Source organism: Hydra vulgaris, chromosome 09 (assembly GCF_038396675.1).
Source record: "Hydra vulgaris chromosome 09, alternate assembly HydraT2T_AEP".
Classification (NCBI taxonomy): Eukaryota; Metazoa; Cnidaria; class Hydrozoa; order Anthoathecata; family Hydridae; genus Hydra; species Hydra vulgaris.
Genome location: NC_088928.1, coordinates 6,052,501 through 6,069,728, shown reverse-complemented (window position 1 = coordinate 6,069,728; position 17,228 = coordinate 6,052,501). Strand labels below are relative to the sequence as shown.

Here is a 17,228-nt window from a genome sequence, read left to right as displayed (position 1 = left end):
CTTGAATATTGTTATTTTTTTTGTTTGTTTGTTTATATCTTTACACCCATCTAGTTTTAGGTCAAATAATAAAGAAAATTGGTTAATGAAATTAGTAATGTCTACTCCCATCTAGATTTACGGTTTGATGATAAAGAAAATTGGTTAATCAAATAAGTTAATGTATATAATCGGGTAAATACTGTTGTAAACCATTTTTGGAATTTTGATAAGCAGATCAACAATCTCTCGATCAAGTTTATTGTCTCAGAGATTTATTCATGCTTTCCAATTTCTTTAGTTGTCTCGAAGTTTATATCTTACCAGCAACTCGTAAGTTTCGTATTCTTTTAAATCATGTCATATTTTTAATTTGATTAGCCGTAGCAGAAGGATTGCAGGCTCAAATCCCGGCTTCCCTGACTCAGCGTATGAGTAGTACTTTGGTACGAAGGGAACTCGTCTCGATTAGCTCTGCTATTACGATGTTTCCTTCTCGACTAGTAAATAAATAATCTAGTCGAGTAAATGAAAATTATTGTTATCGTTAGTATGCAGAAAACAAGTAAGAGTGCAGGACTGGATGAAATTAATCCTGATGTTGTAAAAGGAATCTCAGATATTATAGAAAAAACTCATTTATAACTTTTTTGCTTTCTTTAAAAGATGGTATTTTTCCTAACCAATTAAAAATAGCAAATATAATTCCGATAAACAAAAGCAGCAACGACTCGATAAAAAATCTAACTAAAGGCAGATTTCCACGAGACGAAAATGTTCGCGCGAAGCGAATTTTTTCGTCAATAAGCATGCGCAGATAAAACATTTCTGTCAAAATTAACAGAAATGTTTTATCTGCGCATGCTTATCGACGACTGCGCATGTTTATCGACGAAAAAATTCGCTTCGCGCGAATATTTTCGTCTCGTGGAAATCCGCCTTAAGGACCAATTTCCATACTTGCCTGTTTGTTTTTTTTTTTTAATATTAGAGCGTATTATGCACAACAGTTTGTACAATTATCTTGAAAGTAATAACATTCTTGATCATAAACAGCTTTGCTTTCGCAAAAAGCATTCCACGGAACATGCAATATTTGATCTTGCGAATCAAATTTTGTATGGTTATGAAAACTCGGAACTTTTCTACATCTTTCTAAAGCATTTGATATTGTCAACTACAAGATTCTTATTTATAAACTACGCAATTATGAAGTATTTCACTCTAACTAAAGTGGCTGCAATGTTATTTAGAAAATCGTACACAAGGAGTACCATATAATTTAACATGCACACGATTTGAATCAACAAGCTGCGGTGTTTTACATGGAGCAATATTTGGACCTTTGCTGTTTTTAATTTATATAAATGATATTTATTTGTTCTCAAAAATACTTAATTATATTATTTTTGCTGATGACATTAAAGTTTTCTTCTCAGACTTAAGTTTAAAAAATAACTATCATTATTTTAACACGTAACTTGTATATCTTAATGAGTAATTTATAGCAAGTAAACTTTCATTGAATACTAATAAAACAAAATATATTTTCTTTGCTAAACCATCTAAATCTAAAAACCTATTAAACAATGTTAAAATAAAAAGAACTTTTCAATTAAAATACTTGAAATACTTTTCAATGAATATTTAAATTGGAAAAGTCAAAGAAAGTCGAGAATAAAATTTTAAAGACTCTACCCAATAGGTACAGGACGTCCTTGGGCACAGGACGTATCGTTTAGGTCTATCCGTCCAAGTCCTAAAGGGTACATCTTGGGATGTCCGAGTAGAATGTAGTAAGCCCTCGTACTCGGACGTCTATTTAAACAAAATATAACTTTTGAGTATATTAATCATACTGAAATAGTCACCTACGTCACTGAAATTTTCCGCACTTTACCCCCGCATCTTTTGCGTTGGTCAAACTTACACAGTAAGTCAAAAAAACTTCAAACGTCAATAATTATTAAATTATATTTAAAATATTTAAGTAATGAATAGTGTAATACTTTTCCTCATATTAATATAAGGAAAAATATTTAACTATTTTTTAATTGAGTCTCTATCCATGCCAAACATAATCAAATATAAATAAAACTAATCAGATATAACTATTTCCAATCTACTGTAAATAGTCATTTATATAAACGATTAAAAATTTTAATTTTTTTTTTATATTAAGATAATATTCATAAAAGGTATTACCGACATGAAATAAGTACCAAATTCATGCTTCTTCAAAAATTAGGAGAGCGTGGGAAGAAATAAAAACACTTTTTTAATTGATACTTTGATAAACGCAGTTTTGCAAAAAAAATTTACGAAGGTGTTCAACTTCCTAAACAACCCTAATTAGCGTCTTTTAAATCCTGCAAAGAATGAGGTAGGAAAACTCTCAAAGTTTATTTTATTCAATATCAACTCGGAATTAAGAATCAGGCTCTGTTCAAACTAGTGGCAAAATACGCAGAATGTGATAAATTGGTTGCAAAAAATTGGTGATAAACACCTTTGTAAATTTTTAGTATTTGACAAAAATGATTTTTATCCGTCAATTGATAAAAACATGCTAAATAACGCAATTGCCTTCGCCGAGCAACATATAATAACAGACGAGCAAAGCAAATCCATTATGCGTCGTGCATAAAAATCTTTTATTTGTAACGGTGGCATGGATTAAAAAAAAAAGCAGGATTGTTTGATGTTACCATGGGAGCCTATGATTACGTGGAAGTTTGCGAATTAGTTGGGATTTTTCTTTTAGATCAGCTTTCGCAGTTTTACAACAAAAATGATTTTATTTATATCGAGATGACGGGTTAGCTGCTTTTAAGAACAAAAATGACCATCAAATGGAACAAATAAAAGAGCATGTCGTTCAAGTTTTCAAACGTAACAAACTCAACATCTCTATCAATTGCAATCTTAAAGTTGTTAACTACCTTGATTTAACTTTTAACCTTACTCTAAATTCATTTCAACCATACTGCAAGCCTAAAAATAACCTAAGTTATGTACACGCTGATTCTAACTATCATATATATATATATATATATATATATATATATATATATATATATATATATATATATATATATATATATATATATATATATATATATATATATATATATATATATAACCATCCGCCATCAAATAATGAAAGGAGAAATTTATTTTTGTGTCTACATGTAAAAACTAATTCGCCTCTTTTGTTTAGCAGATTGTTTCCTTTGTAAAATAATATTTCAAATTTCTCGTTTAAGCAATGCTTAGAAAATTTTTACGCAGAATTGTATGATTTACAGCGTTTAATAATATTCTATTTGATTGAAGTTGTAAAACTGTTTACTTTTAGTTCACATACTTCCTTAGACAACTCAGTGTCGTTTTTGTATTTTTTTATGTTAAAGGATTTTTGATGATTCGCATAACATAGCTTAAATGAGAGGTTTCGCTTATCCCAGTGTATACTTTATCGTTGTATTAAGGTTTATTAGAGCTTACGGTGGCTTGGTAAACGATGTTGTTAGACAAGCAATTGTTGTTCAGTGGACAAAGAGGTTTTATAATGCAGTTGTAAGCTTTTTCTGATAATTTTACATCACTATATAAAATATTTTTGTTGTGTGAGTTGATAATAGATTTGATGTTAGGCATACAGGAGTAGCTTATCTTAATTGTGTTTCTGTCAAATATTTTGTTAAGTTTGTGGTTTTTAGGAAAATGCTTGTCAATTAGGGTTAAAAAGCGTTGACCAGTTTTGGTTGTAACATTTTTACTAAATGGAGGATTGTACCAGATTCTGTTTCATTTGTGGTTATATTTTGAAATATTTTTTATGCTTGGTTTATATGCCAACTTATAAGTGTATCCCGATTGCTTTAATGCGTCTTCATAACGATCTGTCGATTTATTAAAATTAATTTCATTTGATGAGTTGGCGGACAATCTTAGTTCGATATTTTTTTGAAGATTATTTATCACGTTAGGTTATATATATATATATATATATATATATATATATATATATATATATATATATATATATATATATATATATATTAGGTTATGTTATATATATATATGTTATATATATACATGTGTATATGTTATATATATACATGTATATATATGTTATATATATACATGTATATATGTTATATATATGTTACATACATATGTATACATGTTATATACATATGTTACATACATATGTATACATGTTATATATATACATGTATATATGTTATATATATACATATATATATGTTATATATATACATGTTAGGTTATATATATATATATATATATATATATATATATATATATATATATAATATATATATATATATATATATATGTATATATATATATAAATTAGAAGAAAATCGCTTAACAAAATTTTTTCTCATTTTGATGAGTCTTATTGATAAAACACTTTTATCAATAAGACTCATCAAAAATAAATGATCAAATGAATAAAACTTCAAATTATACCAAAAACTGAATTACAGGAATTCGCAAATGTCTTAACAGCTGTAAATTTTCACACATTTGTGGAATTTGCTGACACTTTTATAAAAAGAACTATTTGGAAATGATTACTTATGCTTTTTTAGAAAAATATTTTTTAAAAGGGGACTTAATGTAGCTATTATTTGAACTCATTTATTATTACGTATTTGGATTTGCAATTGGGACCCATATGGGAAACCCATCGGGAAACCGACGGATCTTGGCCGCGGTTTTCCTCTGGGGTCCATATGGGTATGCCCGCTGGGTATCCCGAAAGGATCTCACGAGGTTTACCCATTGCAAATCTTGCAAAACTATGTTTAAATGTTTAAAATTTACAGAAAAAGCTAATTTACATATAACTTGATTGGTTTATTTCAAACAAAATAATAAAGATTACACTGTCGAAATTAACTGAACTTTTAAAAGATTTTTAATTGGGTATCGAATGCTTTCACGGTTATCTCGCGAATTGGAAGCTTTTCCTCCCAGTGGGCACAAGACGTAAAAAAGACGTCTTTTAAACGTCTTTTGAACGTTTTGGACGTCTTTTAAACGTTCAAAAGACGTCTTATTTAGGTCCTGTGCCCACTGGGCTTTGTTGTTTAAACGACTTCTTTGAAAACCTCTTTACACGATATCTCGTTTCAATATGACCTGTAAAAAAATTAAAGTTAACTGTTGGTCTTAAATTTTATAGGTAACACATACATTATTTTTAATATGTTATAAAACTCTTACGATTTCTCCTAAAACTCTTCTGATAATGTAATTTTTACCATCGAAGGTAGGAAAATATAACCTTTAATTTTATAATCGACACTTATTTCAACGTTTTAAAATGTATTTGTAATAAATATTTACATGCTTGTGATTTACATAATAAATTGATAAATAAATTATATAAAACTATTATATAAATATTATTTTATATTTATATTGAACATAATTTTATATATATTGTTTATAACTTTATATATATATATATATATATATATATATATATATATATATATATATATATATATATATATATATATATATATATATATATATATATATATGTATATATATATATATATATATATATATATATATATATATACATATATATATATATACATATATATATATATATATATATCGTATATAACTTTATACATACATACATACATACATACATACATACATACATACATACATACATACATACATACATACATACATACATACATACATACATACATACATACATACATACATACATACATACAGAGGGATACAAAAGTCATCGTACAGTGAATTATTTAATAAATTTACTCACTTTTTATATATTTTTTTTAGGTTTTTTCGGTGAAACTATGTACAAAATTTATTTTATAGATCAAAATTACTGCAACATTAATTTTGATCTGGAAAAGAAAAATATTATTTTTTTAGAAAACTCCTTCGAAAAAATTAGATACATGAAAAAGATCTTGTTTAAAATATTACAAAAGTCTTTGTAAGATATAAAAATCTTTCAAAAGAACAAAAAAAAGTGTTAAGAAAGGTATTTTAAAACCAAATTTCAATAATGTGTTGCTATTCCCTTGCATTTTAAAACAACTTTCAATCGATCTGGCATAGAATAAACCAGCTTTTTTGTGATTCCATGACTTAAACAATTCCATGCACTCTCTAAGGCCTCTATTATCTGTGGTTTGTTAGTTAAGTAAATTTTTTGCGCAGTTCAATTTCCAATTCTGACCATAAATGCTCAATTGGGTTGAGATCTGGACTTTGAGTTGGTGTTTTGATCACTCCAGGACAGTTGTAGAGCATCCAGAGCCGTGTATCAAAAGCACTATGCTTCGGATCATTGTCCTGGTAGTACTTATATACACCAGTCAACCCCAATTTTTCAGCACTTTGGTTTAAGTTTAGTTTTAGGACATTGATATAAACACGGTTTTCATGGTAGTTTCTATAAAATGCAATTTACCAACCCTAGAAGTTGTCATATAGCCGGAAATCACAACATCGCCGCCGCCATGTTTGACTGTTGCTACCATATTTCGCTCTTCTAACTCTGTATTTGCTCTTCTAAAAATAATGACATGTCCATCCGATCCAAACAAATTAAAATTGCTCTCATCAGCAAATAATTACAGTCTCCGAGAACTCTTTAGGCATCGAAACATACTTTTTAGCAAATTCTAAACATGCTTTTCGATTCTTCTTAGAAATGAAGGGCTTCTTTCTTGCTACTCTTCCATGAAAAGTTTGTTTCTTTAAACATCGTCTCACTTTTTCCACACTTACAGGTTGTCCTGTCTAAATCCTTAGTCAATTTAGGAGCGCTCAGCTTTGGCTGCATCTTAATTTTTCGTACCAACCAATTTTCAGTTTGTTCTGAAAGAATTTTTGGGCAGCCAGTTCTTGGTTTATTTTGAACAAAACCCTCAGTAGAAAATTTTTTTATGATAGACTGAACCGTGAATTTTGGCATACAAAGCATTCATTTTGTCTGTGACAGTGATTTCCCATTTTGATAGTGAGAAACAAAAAGACTCTTTATCCCTTCTGGCAACTCTTTTCTAGTAGGCTTCATTTTCAAAATTATCAATTTTTTATTGCACAAAATGTCCAATTGGGTTTAAAGATGACAATTTTATTAACGCTGAAAACAAAAACATTGAAAATATAAAGCTAATGTAAACATAAACAACAGATAAGGGTGTCGTACGAAGACCTTTGTAACATCAAAAAACTGAATTTTCAAGTTTATTAATTTTTTGACGTAATTTTCTTCAAATTAGGTATTATTTCTTTTGTTATATATTAAATAACGATAGGCAAAGCGATTTCAACAAGAATTTTAACTAATAAATACAATAAAGTATTTTAAATAAGATGATAAGTATAAAATACTTCACTGTACAAACACTTTTGTTATCCTCTGCGTATATAGTATAAATATATATATATATATATATATAATTATATATATATATATATATATATATATATATATATATATATATATATATATATATATATATATATATATATATATATATATATATATATATATATATATATATATATATATATATATATATATATATATATATATATATATATATATATATATATATATATATATATATATATATATATATATATATATATATATATATATATATATATATATATATAATTATATATATATATATATATATATTAGGGTGGTTCATAAAAAAACAATTTTTGAAAATGTCTGATGGTACCCCCTAAATGTGTTCTATATAATAAATTAATACTGCATTTAAAAAATTTTTGAATAAAAATAATTTTAGGGGGTTGCTCAAGACCCTTAAACATCAGGAGGGTCCCTAATGTTTTGAAAAAAAAGTTCTTTTAAAACATATCATGTTGGGTCTCAAAAGAAGTGAAATTTTATAGAAATTTCAAAAATAATTAAAAAAATCATCCAAATATAAATATATATATATATATATATATATATATATATATATATATATATATATATATATATATATATATATATATATATATATATATATTATTTCATAAACATCAATAAATATGAATTTTTCTCAATACTAAATTTATTTTTTAAAAGAAATTTTTGCTGGATTGTTGTGACCAGTGTCTTCAACTTAAAAGCTGTTTTTTTTTTATATATTTTTACTTTTAAAACGGCAGTTCTATTTTATGTCAATGGGATGGTTTCATCTTTTTCTAACATAAGTGCGCTATAAATGGTGTCCAAAATTTAGTTGACACATATTGACGACACCACCTCATATGAGTGGTGTAGTGAAGGCACGTAAGCCTGAACAATCTTACCCAATGTGAATTGTAGTATTCACAAAAGGCACACCAAACAACAGAATCTCAAATTACTTAGTAAAACTAATACAACCAATATTAAATGAAAACCCAACTCAATCAAAAAATTTGCAACAATTCGTAGAAAAAGCAAAATCGTGTATTCAGTGACGAAATTCAAGTATCATTGGACGCTATAAACTTATACCCATCAATTCCTCTTAAAGAAGCGACTGGAGTACTCATAAGTTTGTTGGAGGTGGGCAATAATTTAAAAAAAAAGACAAAATTAAATATAAAAGAAATAAAAATTCTGATGGAACTATGTTTATACTGACCATACTTTTTATGGAACAATGAAATACATGGACTTGAAAACTCAGGTCCAATAGCTCTTTCGTTTATAGTAGTTTTAGCTGAATCTTTTCTTCAACATCTTGAAAAAAGAGCACTTAATACAGCGCTGAAAACCAACCTACTTGTTGATTTAAGTCATTTTATAGATACGTAGTAAAGTCATTTTATAGATAATAGATAAAGTCATTTTATAGATACGTAGATGACAGTCATGCTAGAGTCCCTAAGATTGTCCAGGCTGATTAATTTAAGACAATATTTAATCAACAGCATCCAAGCATACAATATACTATCGAATTTTAAAATGACAAAAAAACACTAAATTTTCTGGACATATGCATAATAAATAACAAAAATGGTAAATATGAATTTAAAATACACAGAAAAAAATGCAATTACTAACATTCAAGTTAAGGCAACATCAAACCATGATCCATAAGTTTTAAATGGAATATTCAAGGGTTTCGTACATGGAGCATTTAATGTATGCAGTCAGAAACATATAGAAAATAAACTGAAATTCCTTATTCAACTATTAGTCAAAAGTGGCTACAAACAGTCCAATCTCATTAAAATCATAAAAGAAATAAAATGAAAGAACAAAAAATTACTAGTGACTACTAAAAACATTAAAAACATCACCAGTGCGTATCCAATGGTTTTGTTACCTTGGGTACCAATATTGTCTCCCAAATTACGTAAGGTGTTTCGGAAGGCAGGATATAAAACGTTCGTTAAATCGAACCTGAACAAAGAGGCAATATTAACATCAAGAAATAAATCCGAACTACAAATGAACAGCCACCCAGGAGTCTACCTTATTAAATGTCATTGTAGCAAAAAGTATATAGATGAAACAAAAATGCAAATATAAACATGCATGCAACAACAAAAAAACAGTACAATAAGAAATAAAACAGAACAATCTGCATTAGCCACACACATGAGACATTGTGCCCAACAAATTAATTGGGACAGTTGCAGAACTCTAAAAGTTGATGCTAAAAAGCTTGATAGGAAAATTTGTGAGGCACTTGAAATACAGTACCACCAATTTGCCCCTCATCAAACGGTATCAATTTAGATGAGGGTCAATATGTGTCAACAAAATTTTGAAAACCATTCAAGCGCAGAAAAAAATGAAACCATCCCTTCACATAAAATAGAACTGCCGCTTTAAAAGTAAGGTATAAAACAAAAAAAAAAGAAAACATTTAGACTGAAGAAGCTGGTCACAAAAATCCAGCGAAAATTTCTTTTAAAAAATAAATTTAGTATCAAAAGAAATTTGTATTTATTGATGTTTATAAAATAATAATTTACACACTCTGATACCTGATGTCTACTTTCAAATATGTATATATATATATATATATATATATATATATATATATATATATATATATATATATATATATATATATATATATATATATATTTATATATATATATATATATATATATATATGCATGTATATATATATGCATGTATATATATATATATATACTATATATATATATATATATATATATATATATATATATGCATGTATATATATGCATGTATATATATATGCATATATATATATATATGCATATATATATATATATATATATATATATATATATATATATATATATATATATGCATGTATATATATATGCATGTATATATATATGCATGTATATATATATATATATATATATTATATATATATATATATATATATACACATATTTATACATATGTATGTATGTATATATATATATATATATATATATATAAAATGACTGAAAAGCTGCAAATTCCTCAAGCATAACCTATTCGTCACAGGGTTCATCTGCTTTTTGAAACCTTTTTAACTAAACCATTTTTTTGTAATTTCAAAACAATTATCACCTTCATTAGCTGAAACAAAGCACTCTAAATCTTGATAATTTTAAATTGTAAACAGTATCTCAATGCAGTGGTTACTGATCGCATACCGTATTAAATATGTTGGTGAGAAGTTCATATTTCAAACACCCCACACCAAAACCAGATCAGAAGAAAAGTATCAGAGTGTACAACGAAATAACTATCCACGAAAGCAGTAAACAAGACAAACATTGTATTACAGATGTTTCCGTGCAGCAAATACAATTATGAGACAATTAGTATATGTCAATCCAGTTCTACTGATGCTGTTCATGATCCAGGTATAGTAGGTGATAGCTGTAAAAACTACTCAAAACGAATTGTTCGGTCGGATTACCTGGAACATCTTCAATTCAATGACTTGTAGGTGAGAGGTTCTTACTGCTAACATCTCACACAACCAAGAAATCGAAGAAATAGCATTTAAAAGTACACCTGAATGAATATAAACACAGCAACAGTAAAAAGGACACAATGCTTTACGAATGCGTTCATGCATCAATTATAATTGTGAGAAATGAGTATAGGTCAATCCAGTATTACGCATGCAGTTTGTGATCTAGGTATAATAGGTGATAGCTGTAAAAACCACTTAAAACAAATTGTTTAGTTGGATTACCCGGAATATCTCCAATTTGTTAACCTGTTGGTGAGAGGTTCTTCCTGCTCACACCCCACACATCAGAGAGAAGGGACAGCATCAAAGAGTACAGTAGAATGAATATACACAACAACAGTGAAAGAAACACACAAAGTTTTACATATGTATCAGTGTAACTAGTATTATTCTAAGACCATTTGTATAAGTTAGTAAAATTCTAATCATGCAGATCATGATCATGGTATGTCAGGTGAACGTTCAAAGAACTAATTAGGACAAACCGATCAGTCGGATTACCCGTAACATCTACGATTGGACACAATGCAGGCCTTTTTTTAAATAACGAATGCTTAATGCATTAGCTTAATGCACGGCGATCTGTTTGCTGATATTTAACAGTAGTTAGTTAGTTCAGTTCTGTTTACTAAAAAAAAATTAACTCAATGGTTTTTTATTTTTTTTAAATTTGGTTTTCTGTTTTATTTTCTGTAACTACTAGTCTACGTTGTAGTTTAAAAAAGAATGTCAATATCTATTTTTACTTTGAATTATAGAACATTAAAGTTGTGTATCTGTTCAGGAAATTTCTTGTATCCGTTCGGGATATTTTATTTTCATGCTTTATATTTAATGGTACGTCAGAACATATTGTGCGATTTCTATCCGAAAAAAATTAATTTAAACTCCATAATTATAGATAAAATCAAAATATTTTTAAGAAATACATTACTAAGCTCTTACATTAATAATTTATCATAACATTCATATTTTTGTATTTTTTATTTAAAAATAATTTTTTTTGTCATATGTCTGTTCTGTGTTATACATCGTTGTAAGCGGGAAATGTGTCGAATGTAAAATAAAAAATAATTACTGTAATAAAAAAAGGTTTGTTTTGAACTCTTGATTTTAAAGTTATTTCGCTATTGAATGGAATGGATAGGAATATTAAACTTTGGTGAAAAAGTTGATTGTAATGCATGGAATACAGATGTATTTCTTGGGTATTCAGAAAAAAGAAAGTTTGTTTCAAATTCAGGAGAAGAATTATTTATAATTTTAAATGTTATCAAATCTTTAAATGGAAAACCTTTATATGAAGGAGACGTTATGCGAGATAATAATATACAAAAAAGATATATCTGCACTAATCCAACATCAGTATATCGTAAAGTTATTTGTTTTTTTGGTGTAAAAACAAAAGGTAGACTCAATGGAAAACGATTTTATGGATTAGACTCTAGCGATTTTAAGTTTTGTATAAGTTTATCTGGATCTGAAAATTGTAGAAAACAATATCAATTCCTTGTATCTAATTTAACATCCCGCACAAGATTGTGCTCATGGTTAGGTGTTGTAAGTCATGGTACTGCAATAAATTGTGAGAGCTTGTTGTACATAAAAACAATTGGATCAGTTAAATGTTGTATTCAATCAGGGCATGAAGCACAAAGGTTATTAAAGCTAAATGATGTTAATTTGGTTATAACAATGAAGATTAAGAAATCAGATAATGGTCCTGTTTACCAAAATGTTGTTTCTGACTTATTAATTGATTGCAAGTCATTACACTCATCTTCGGTTGTTAAAGATGCTTTTAGCAAATTAAACTACATTAGTTCTAAAAACTGGTCTGGTTTTCAGTTTCTTGATTTGGATAGAAGTGAAGTAATCAATATGACATCTTGTCCAATAATAAAATTTCAAACACCATCTTTTAATAACATCAAACAAAACAACAACAGTGTAATAGTTGATTTACTGAATATAAGAAAACGTGGTGCTGGAAAACTAGTTCTCTTCTTAGTAAAAAAGCTATAAAATCTCGGATTAAGACAATTCATTCATTAGTAGAGTTAGCAAGCGTGATGTAAAAAAACTAAGTAGTTCTAATGATCTTTATTTTAATTAATTTATTGAATCTATAAGATTTAAATCACTTTTTTAGGTTTTGTGAGCTACATAATGAATGAGTGTCCAGAAATTATTGAAGAAGTTGTAGATGAAAACACTGATTTCTTAGTTCATATTGTTGAAAGGCTTAGGTTTGTAACATCGGTTAAAAATCTTGATTGTCATCAAACTGCTTCAATAATGATGGATAAAATTGAAATTTCACAAAGATCTTATAAAGTTTTAAAAGCTATTCTAAAGAAAAATAATGTAAACATTCCTACATATGACAACCTTAGAAAATACTGCCTTAATAGAGATGTAGGCCTAATTCAACTAATGATGCTAGCGTTGACTGTGAGTGTTTTGAGTACTCTTATAATATTGAAGATACACCACAAAGATTCCTATTAACCCCTTCTTTTTATGAAAAATTTGAGTTTTTCTCTATTGAACAACAACAAGTGATATCAGATTCCTTAATTCTGAAGAATAAAACTCTTTATGAAAAATTTGACGTAACAAACTTTAATTCTGCGTGATACTGGAGATAATTTTCGTGCTGCTAGTTGTTATCCAACTCAGCAAACTTTTTTTTCTATATTGAATTTAACTCCTATGATTAACAGCCCATAAGGACAATATATAACAACTCTTTGGCGTGGTAATGAAAGTCATGAGAATATTGAGTTACATGTGCAAAAAGTATACACAGATTTGACAAACCTTGTTAAAAATGGATTAACAGTGCGTCTTAATGGAAGTAAAACTGAACACTTTAATGTGATTTTATTTCTAGTTGCAGATTTTAGTTTTATTAAGGAAGTTATTGGTAAATGCTCCAGTAATCAAACATATGGTTGCAATCATTGCAAGTTGCCAATTTATGACTGGGCCGCCGTAAATTAAAAGATTGGTCCTATTCAATTGGTTGTTGATATGCAAAAACGGGGGGACCATGCAAGGATTGAACTAGGGCTAAGATTCAGCACAATATAAGAAGTGTACTGCTGACAATTATGGACAATGGGTAAGTATTTTTCGTTCTTTTTGTTTTATGTTAATAACAACAATCTTATAGTTAAAACTTAGGTACTTCTGAAGCATGAAAATTAAAAAAAAATGTACTAAAAAATTATTTATTATTTGAGGGAACAGTGTTAATTAAAGGATTGATTATTGATTTCATGCCACCATGTGGCTTGCATTTAATTTTGGCACAACATTAATATCTTTGGAAATTTTTATTTGATGTAATAGATAAGCGTTCACAAGAAAACCTTTTGTCTGACGGATTAAAAAAGAATGGGTGTTCATATTTAGCATTTCAACTTGATTGTTATTTTAAAAGGTAAATATATCATTATTGATTTTTGTGTAATATAATGTGTATGTTTTATTTTTATTTTTTGTTTTATAATTTATTTTAAATTTGAGTATAGAAATTAGAAAATAGTTAATTGTAAACAGGTCCACTGATAAGTGGGAGTCTTAAGAAGCGCTACATGTTTTCTTGTTTTACCTATGATGAAATTCAGTACAATATACTATATAAATATATTATTTAATTATAGAATTTTAAGTGTATATAATAAATAATAATTATTTTTTTAGTTCGATGGAAAAATAATTATGGACTTGTAATGGTTTTCATAACCATTAAATCTAATACCCCAGCAAACATGTCAGCGTTGAATCAACGTTGAAAACCGGTCGCAGCGTAGAAAAAGCGTTACCCAGCAAACATGTCAGCGTTGAATCAACGTTGAAAACCGGTCGCAGCGTAGAAAAAGCGTTACAGTCACAAAAACAACGCGCTTTCAACGTTGAATCAATGTTTGTTATTGTATACTAAATCGCGGTAAATTTAAACGTTGAATAAGCGTTGAAATTGTAACGTAATTTAGCTTCAAAAAAAAAGACGTTTATTCAACGTGGAATCAACTTACGCAAAAAGCCATTTTAAAGACGATTCAAAATCTATGCTTCATCAACGTTAAAAATAAACCGCTTTTTAAACGTCACATTTTCAACGTTGAATAAGCGTATAAATATCAACTTATATTATCTTCTCAAAAAACGTTATTTATTCAACGTTGAATAAAAGTACCCAAATAATCACTGTAAAAAAGTCGCAAAGTTGAAGGTTTATCAACGTTAGACATTAGCTGCTTTTTCAACGTATTTAAGCTATTTATGAAACAACGCTTATTCAACGTTACATATACCAACGTTGAAAATGTGGTAGTTAAAAAACGTTGAAAAAGTGTTATTTTGCCAACGTTAATTAAACGTTGTTTTGACAACGTTGAGGATTTGACACATTGAAAATTATGATCTCATTACCTAGCCATTACAAAAATAATTTGCCGTAAAGAAAAGGCAATGAAAACTTAATAGAATGCATGCAGATGGTATAAAAAAAATATTTTGATAAAGTTATGTTTTATAACTTCTTTTTATTGCGGCAAATTTAAAACTTTTAGATTTTGCATCAAATTGTATATAATATACATAAATCTCAGAGTATATTCTGTTTATTCAGGTTATTTTTGTTGATGATTTATTTATTTTAAAATGACCATTTTAATAAATTGCAAAGTTGTATTGAATATGTTATTTCTAAGTTAAAAATAGCACTTAATTTTAATAAGATTCAGATGTTTTAAGTAATATCAAAATTAATAAAACATAATAAGTCAGACTAAATTTAGTCTGTTCACAGACTAATTTTTTTATTTATTTGAAAAACTTTAAACACCTTACCCTAATTATCAAGCAAATATTCAGTATAAAATCTTCGACCAATAATGAAAGTATGCATTATTAGGTTTTTTTTATATAAAAACACGTTTGGATAAGAAACTTTATTTCCATTTTTTTGAAAAAGTTCTAATTTTAATAGGAAAAGTATTAAGTTATAATTATGGAGTTGGTGTTGTATATTTAATTCTAACATTTATTCTTTATCACACATTTTTATTTATTTTAATAATATGTATTTATGCATATATATATGGGTAAATTTATGAATATATATAAAAGAAATATATACATTATATATATGTATATATAATGTTTATATTTCTAGTCCTAATTTTAGAGTTGGTGTTGTATATATAATTCTAACATTTATTATTTATCACATACCTTTGATATGTATTTTTATTTATTTTACTATTATGTATTAATGCATGTAATTATGAATATATATATATATATATATATATATATATATATATATATATATATATATATATATATATATATATCAGAAATATATACATTTTATATATACATATATATATATATATATATATATATATATATATATATATATATATATATATATATATATATATATGTATATATATTCATATATATATATACATACATTATATGTATATATATATATATATATATATATATATGTATATATATATATATATATATATATATATATATATATGTGTATATGTATTTTTATATATATGTATATATATGTATATATAATATATACATATATATATATATATATATATATATATATATATATACATATAAACATATATATTTGTTTATAAATGTATATATATATATATATTTAAATATATATGTATATATACATATATATACATACATTATATATATATATATATATATATATATATATATATATATATATATATATATATATATATATATATATATATATATATACTATATATATATATATATATATATATATATATATATATATATATATATATATATATATATATATATAATATAAACATATATGTATATATAAATATATGTATATATATAATTATATATATTTATATATATATGTAAATAAAACAAATGATGCCTTTTTTTTAGATAATCTATTACAATGACTTCACGATCTTGGGCTTAAGTTGTTTATTTTAGAAACAGATTGAAGCAGAGGCAGTTGCTCTATGTTGTTGGGTAGAAGATGGTTGGTTATTTTTGTCAACTGGTGTTCATGCAATGAAAGCTGCCTATAATAGTTTTCCAATTGATTATTTATGGAACAAGCTTAGAGTTAAAAGATTTAAAGTTAATGGAGGTCATTAAATTTTACAGTACTCATTGCTATTT

At 26.5% G+C, this 17,228-nt stretch overlaps 1 long non-coding RNA gene across 1 annotated transcript in view; it reads left to right on the top strand.

Annotated features, from left to right (window-relative positions):
• The first annotated feature begins 16,989 nt into the window (after positions 1-16,989).
• LOC136084984 (uncharacterized) overlaps positions 16,990-17,228 on the top strand; it is a 4,298-nt gene continuing 4,059 nt past the window's right edge. Inside the window, exon 1 of the long non-coding RNA XR_010640974.1 lies at positions 16,990-17,196. This is a non-coding gene — a long non-coding RNA (uncharacterized LOC136084984). The remainder of the gene's footprint in view (positions 17,197-17,228) is intronic.